Source organism: Armigeres subalbatus, chromosome 3 (genome assembly GCF_024139115.2).
Source record: "Armigeres subalbatus isolate Guangzhou_Male chromosome 3, GZ_Asu_2, whole genome shotgun sequence".
Classification (NCBI taxonomy): Eukaryota; Metazoa; Arthropoda; class Insecta; order Diptera; family Culicidae; genus Armigeres; species Armigeres subalbatus.
In genome coordinates this window covers 33,920,120-33,927,873 of record NC_085141.1, presented here as the reverse complement: position 1 = coordinate 33,927,873, position 7,754 = coordinate 33,920,120, and the positions used below count along the sequence as shown (strand labels likewise).

At 40.1% G+C, this 7,754-nt stretch overlaps 1 pseudogene; it reads left to right on the top strand.

Annotated features, from left to right (window-relative positions):
- The first annotated feature begins 5,675 nt into the window (after positions 1-5,675).
- Positions 5,676-7,002, top strand: LOC134219287 (cyclin-dependent kinase 7-like; annotated as a pseudogene).
- The last annotated feature ends 752 nt before the right edge of the window (positions 7,003-7,754 follow it).

Genomic DNA, 7,754 nt, shown 5'->3' with positions numbered 1-7,754 from the left:
TTCTGCCAAAAGCAGCTGATGATAGTCAGTCAGTTTGGTCCAATGAAAATAGATACTAAGGTATGGAAATCCATATATTGTGTGCGTGCCTTTCGTGTATGGCGAAAAAGCTTTCACTACTACATTCGAACGAGCTCCCATAAGAAGCCGTGCAAATATGTACGTCACCATTTGCTGTTTACATTTTCCATCATCTACTAATACACTTGCATTTGGTCTTCTTCCTCACCTTCTATCTATTCTCATTGAGTTTGGTCCGTTGCCACAGCTGACTGTCATCTGACATCTTGCTTACAGGGCTGGTGTTTTTTTCTTATTTATAAATGGTTCGAAAATAGAGCTGTGCTACCTTTATAATAAAATTACTATTCATCGAATGGTTTCAAATCTCCCTGCAGGCCCGCATAGATTAAAATCTTCCGCTATCCAGCTTTCCGCGAGCGGTTCCCGCATAGTTCTGAACTACAGTCGCGATTCGCTGGTTGGGTCACGACCTCGGCCCAACTAACGAGTTCGGTTTTTTTTCAAAACCATTCCAAACAATACTTGTAAAACAGTACGAATCATCTATCGCAACAATACGTCTGCACTACCTCATTTTTTTCATCAATACGAAAAATGGTATTCCACCAATTTACAATATGAGGAAAGAGCGATTAAATTATGTTACTATAAAACAAATCGTTCATTTTCTCGACCAAATTTTTCCTCATATTATACAATATAATGTTGAAATATCATCCGCATTACGAGATTCGAACAATAAATCTTATTTTAGCGTTACGTAGTTTTAGAAAGAACCCTTATATAGTTCTTCAATTGTACATCTACCAACTGATGTATGGTACATCGAAAATTCGAAAAAAAACAAGTGCATACGGTGGGTAAGATTTTTATCGACTTTGTCGTGTTTAGTGACTGTTGCGATTACCTGAGAAGCAGCCAGCAGGACGCCGCAGTATTCTATATTTTCTCGAGATGCATAATATATGGAACGTGCTGTTAAGTGACGCCTCGGTCAATAAGCCAACATACACATACACACGTGTTTGAGTCACATTACTGGCCGCATAAAAGGCGTACGATGAACGACGCGGCAGTCAGTCGAGCTTGGGACACAGGACGGTGATGACGCGCTTTCGGGAACAGGTGACGACACAGATGGATTCGGCTGATCAGTCGGGCATTCGGCTGATCGCAGTCGATACACATAGTGAACTACTATTAGTGAGACCATCGCTAAAATAACACTTATTCCACAGACAAACAGACATTACATAACACTCGTCAAATTTCCATCGTTCACTGATTTACTGGTCAATTCAAATAATCATTAGTTGGCCAATCGATCACTCGTGGCGCGCGCATCGTTTTTGCTCGAGTTTGACGTTTGCTCACTACCGCCATCTGGTTCGGGATTTGCCCAACTAACTGAAATCAACAGATGTCAGTTAGTGTTTGAACGACGATGAATTTGATGAGTAAATGTTCAATGTGTTATGTCTGTTTGTCTGTGCTTATTCTCTTCAAATATAACAGATGCCGTCTACGTATGGTCCATGATTATGCGGAAAAACCGTTAACCTCAATGGCGATGTACCTTCCGGAAGTGAGGCATTCCTCCGATCGAATTTGCGCAGTGATGGGCATCCTATGACTAACGGAAAGTGTGGTGCTAGCTTTGCTTATTCTAATATTCATCGACGTTGCATATTCAAAGACGAATCAACAGCAAGAAACCTGCTCACAGGAAATATGATAACATCAGATCAAGTAGAGGGGGCCCTCCTTAGCCGTGCGGTAAGACGCGCGGATACAAAGCAAGACCATGCTGAGGGTGGCTGGGTTCGATTCCCAGTGCCGGTCTAGGCAATTTTCGGATTGGAAATTGTCTCGACTTCCCTGGGCATAAAAGTATCATCGTGTTAGCCTCATGATATACGAATGCAAAAATGGTAACCTGGCTTAGAAACCTCGCAGTTAATAACTGTGGAAGTGCTTAGTGAACACTAAGCTGCGAGGCGGCCCTGTCCCAGTGTGGGGATGTAATGCCAATAAGAAGAAGAAGAAGAAGATCAAGTAGAGGGCTCCTCTGAACGTAGATTGTTGATCCCAACTAGCCGTGCTCGGCCAAACTTATGGGAGAAAAAACGGGAATCAGTAAAATGATAAACGCAATAAATCAATCATCATGAGTTTTATACAAGGGGTGTCTCACATAGATTTATTTAAATTTATTCGCTGAAATTAACAAAGTAACCAAAGCGACTTTATTTCGATGTGAATCGAGATTGATTAAAAGTGCATTTGCTGATTTTAGCAACGCACCGAATGAACCATCTGTCAAATCAAACGATGACAGCGGTAATGAACACATTTCGTGAAACATCAATTGAAAGCAATTAGCAAGAAAAAAAATCCTTCCTCGCATGAATAAAGCAATGGATTTATTTCCCCTTTTTGGCAAAATACATACTTGCAAAGGTGCTGTAACATACCTACTCGGTAATATATGGATGATTATGACGATGGATCTATGCATTGCGAAGAAGTGAAGTTAGTTGATAGTTCAAGATAATTACATCATAACGAAAATATTTCCTAGTTTGAGTTAATTTACTTGTGCTATTTCCGAGGCAATTTATTATCAGTACGCAACAAAAGTTTGAAACTATCGACAATACGGCAACTCATTTTAAACATACATTGCGCATAATCGTTCAATATAAGCTCTGGTGACCGTGTTTTGGCCAGGCCTCTAAACCATTAAGTTTCGCGCGAAGACATTGAGTAGGACGCAAGATTCTTCTCTACTTCACGTAAGAATTTGCGGACACGGACATTTGCAGTATCGTATTATAAATCTTTCCAAATTGAAAGCAAATTTCAATTGATGGTTATATCACAGACAAACAGACATAACACTCGTCAAATTTCCATCGTTCACTGATTTACTGGTCAATTCAAATATTCATTAGTTGGCCAATCGATCACTAGTGGCGCGCGCATCGGATTTGCTCGAGTTTGACGTTTGCTCACTACCGCCATCTGGTTCGCGATTTGCCCAACTAATTGAAATTCACAAATGTCGTTAGTGCTTATACAACGATGCATTTGATGAGTGAATATTCAATGTGTTATGTCTGTTTGTCTGTGGTTATATATTACAATGAATCTAAAACGCCAGACAGAGAACTAAAATTGTGCAAGCAGATGCCCCAAATAGGAGTCCGAAGATGGACACGATTACGAATATAGAAGTCGTTCGGAATCGCTCAACTCAAAGGTGGAAAAAGGGTTGCAACACTTTAATTTTTGTTGATATTGTTGAATGCCATGTTCAAAACTTGTTTCTGCGATTTCCCTTGTAAATCATCTTGGCAAAGGATGGTTTGGAATTCTGAAATAAGAAAATCTATTAATAAATTTTATACAAAGCAATTGTAAAATCAGAAATCATGCTCGAGTTTCTTTGTTGATGTTAAAATAAACAAACTACTCGATGTCATTGGTAATGTACAAAATCTACGCTTGCTTAGACAAAAATTACAGTTCAGTGTCTTAGATGATGTGTTGCAAAAATGATCAAACAGTGTCTATCAATTGCATTCACTTCAAATCGACTTTATTTCGATTGAAATTTGCCTTGGTTTTATATCTGTATTATCGAACGTTTTCATTTATCACAATCCTAAATTTGAATATATTTATTATTTTCACTACACGTAACGAAAAAACCTTATAAGTTATGGCAAAAAATCATTCGAAGATAGTAATGCACTTCATTATGCCACCTAATGAATGATCCCATACCAAAAAGCTAATAACATTCATAAGTTAATGAAATGTATAAGTTTTGGAATGTATGTGGCTAATGCAATGTATAAGTTTTTCCTTATACATATCATTAAGCACCTGCTTTGGCAAAAAGGTATTAGAAATCTTAATAATAAATAACATTATTTTTTTTTACGTGTAAACCAATTCATAAGAAATAAGATGAATGGATTTTAATAGCTTGTTATCAGATCTTGGAAAGTTCGTTCAAAAACGAACGAATGCTTCGTTTTTAGCCCACAGTGAAGTTTTAATTTCGGTGCACCGATTGATATTGAAAGTGGGGAAAGCGTTTTATACATTGAAAGTGGGGATTTTTGAACGTGGCATCTTCATAAGCGGGGTAGTGCCGAGGAGGCATCGTTCAGTAGGGCTGCGTGAAATGAGGATGCTTCCTTCGTTTATCGGCAGTGCATCAGATGCGAGTGAGTGTTATGTAAATACAAACCCATATTGGCAAGAAAGAGAGAGCCTGCATTATGTACCTCTCTTTTAAACATTAATCTCAACAGAAATTCGCAACTTAGTATAAGTGAGGCAACAGAGTTAAATATTCTCTGCACTAGCGGGTGTTTGATTTTACTCTACAATTGTTTCGCACAACAGTGCCATATGGAGCGGGGAAGCATTTTTCACTATGCACTTTGAAACTGTTCTCTCATGAGGCTATCTTCCTCGGGAGTATATCTGGTGCTGAAGCATCGGTCCTTATCTTCATTGCTTCATTCATCCAAGCCCTGCTTGTTATTAAATATCATTAGAGCTGCACTTAAAATTTATCTTGATAGAGCTTGCAAAAAATCATAAGCACTGCACATATTTTTCATATATGAAAGTAACTGATCACGATTTAAGTGCAAAGCTTTTATATATAGGGTAAAACGTCCTATCGTTGTGGTATGTCCTAATGTAGCGGTAGTGTTTAAATAGTCCATCCAAATAACTTGTTACGCGTAACAATATTTCGACGGACCCCCACCCCCTATAATTTGCGTAACAAAGCGTAACAAAAATCAAACACCTCCTCCCCCTATTGCGTTACGTAATATTTGAACATACCCTTATTGTACTGAACAACACCGATGCACGGAGATTTTCGTTTACCAATTAATGGGTACTTTTTTGAATTTCGGTGGCCTCGTCAGCGGCATAACCCATTAATGAGTTGTGCCGCTGAACTTAAAAATGGGTAAAGTTTTCTGCAGGCAGAAAGAGATAGCATATAGAAGTACCCATTAGTGGGTAAATTGTTTGATTGGTGGGTTTGATGCATCGCGCTTTATCTTTGGCAAGAATCATGATAAAAAAAAGAGAACACTACCTAAATTTGGGTAAAAGATTATGCGATATTCTCATCTTAGTACTTTTTACGTAAGTTTTGTGTTTAAATATCTGTCCGTGTACTCAAATTTTGAGTTGTTCCGTTTTTACGGAAAACGAGTAAGCACAGAGAAACAGACGTCTCACTTAGAACAAATTGCAATCAAAATCATCGTCATGAAAACATTGTCGCCCAATGCTAAAATCCCAGTGAGTGGCCAAGCGGCAACCAGATGGCGGTAGTGTGCAAACGTCAAACACAAGCAAAATCGATGAAAGCGCCATCGGTGGCGGATTGACCACCTACAAAAAGTTAAATAAACCGTGTACGATGGAACATATGTTGAGTGAGACGTCTGTTTCTCTGTGGAGTAAGATTTCCGTGAGAAAAAAAACAAAAAGGCAATACAATTTTACTTAGTCTCTGAGTAGATTGAAACGGGCGTGTATGGGACTATCGCCCAGCTGTATTTTCGAACCTACAAGTTGGCTGTCATATTTTCGAAGCAAATGTTTGTTTACCTTCTTTAGTTTTCTGCGTTTTCTGATGCGATCAAGAATCTGATCCAAACCGCACCGGCAAGGCCGTTGAAATTTGTAAAGTTATTGAATTTGTTACTAATTAGATTTACATCAGTGAAAATGGAGAGCAGGCTTAATCGATACGAGAAAATTGATTTTCTGGGCGAAGGCCAGGTATGTGATTGAAAACATGCTTCCTGATAAAGGTGCTAAAATTTCTATTTTGCCGCAGTTCGCTACGGTCTACAAAGCACGGGACGTTGAAACAAACGAAATTGTTGCGGTGAAGAAGATCAAAATAGGCAACCGCGAGGAAGCAGCCGACGGTATCAATCGGACCGCATTGCGCGAAATCAAACTACTTCACGAGCTGCACCATGAAAATATCATCGGACTGCTGGACGTTTTTGGCCACAAGAGCAACGTTTCGTTGGTGTTTGATTTCATGGACACGGATCTGGAAATCATCATCAAAGATTCGAAGATTCTTCTGACCCCGGCCAACATCAAGAGCTACATGATTCAGACTTTGAAAGGGTTGGAATATCTGCACCAGTTTGGATTTTGCATCGAGATTTGAAGCCAAATAATTTGCTAATCAGCGGGTCCGGGATTTTGAAGATTGGTGATTTTGGTTTGGCCAAGTTTTCGGGGCAGCGAATCGAGTCAATACCAAGCAGGTTGGGACCCGGTGGTATAGGTGTCCGGGTTGCTTTTCGGTGCACGTCAGTACGGAACCGCAGTAGATATCTGGGCTGTGGGATGCATTTTGGCGGAACTTCTGCTGCGGGTTCCCTTCCTACCCGGGGAAAGTGATCTGGACCAGCTGACTCGGATTTTTCAGGTGATGGGAACGCCCACGGATGAAAGTTGGCCAGATGTGAAATCGTTGCCAGATTTTGTCCAGTATAAGCATTTTCCGGCCATTCCTTTGAGGGACATTTTCACTGCCGCTTCCGATGATTTGTTGGATCTGGCCAATAAGCTTTTGGCGCTGTATCCGATGAATCGGTGCTCGTGTACCGAAGCACTCAAAATGCCGTACTTCTCCAATAAACCGGCTCCAACCGTTGGCAGCAAGCTTCCAATGCCGGCCAGCTACTACGCCGGAACCAAGGAGAAGGAGGACAAACAGCCGACGCTGAAGCGGAAACTGGCGGACACCGTGGATGGGGGAACGCTGCCCAAGCGGTTACAGTTCTAGTCGTGAGTAGTTTTGTTATTTGTATTATTATTGAGTAAGTTTCGTTCTGTGCATTTAATATTGAATAAACAAAATACTTTTCTAAATGTGGTGGTTTGTAGAAAGAAATTCAATAAATAAATGTCAGTAAGTGAAATTGATCCAATAGAAGAAATGTCAGTAAGGAATCGATCCAATAGAAGAAAAAATGTCAGTAAGAGAAATCGATCCAATCAATCAGGGTTCGGATTTCTCACTCACTCACGCGACAACTGATCACTCCACCATGCATTTTATCCGGATAAATTACAGTGCGATAAACTCCGGCACAAGCGATGGTGCGAAAAATTGTTATCCTTCTTCCCATGCTTCGCGAAAATCAAATGCCGCTTGCTTTGCCACTCCAAGCTGATTGAATCTAACGATGCGCCACGATAAGCAAAAGGTTTAATACAGGAGTTTTTCCGTTCGCTTTCAATCAATTCATGTGGTGGTGTGGTTTTAGTGGGCACTCTGAACATTTTAAAATTGTTTTGGGTTCGAATCCCGTTGCGGTCCTAAATTTTGTAAATATGCTTGTAAAAATTATCCGATGAGGCGACGAGAAGGAAAATTCGTGGAATTAAAATTAAATTATCCGGCGATCTGGCGCTCACGAATTTATCACCCGCCATTCTATCCGGATAAAAATGTTGTGTGAGAATACTTCCTCACAGGGGGACCATGAAAAATCACACTCCGCTAAATGGATTAATCGCAGGTTTTTATTCATATGAGTGAGAATTCCGAAGCCTGCAATCAATCCAATCGATCGAATCAATCCAATCGATCGAATCAATCCAATCGAGCGAATCAATCCAATCGAGCGAATCAATCCAATCGATCGAATCAA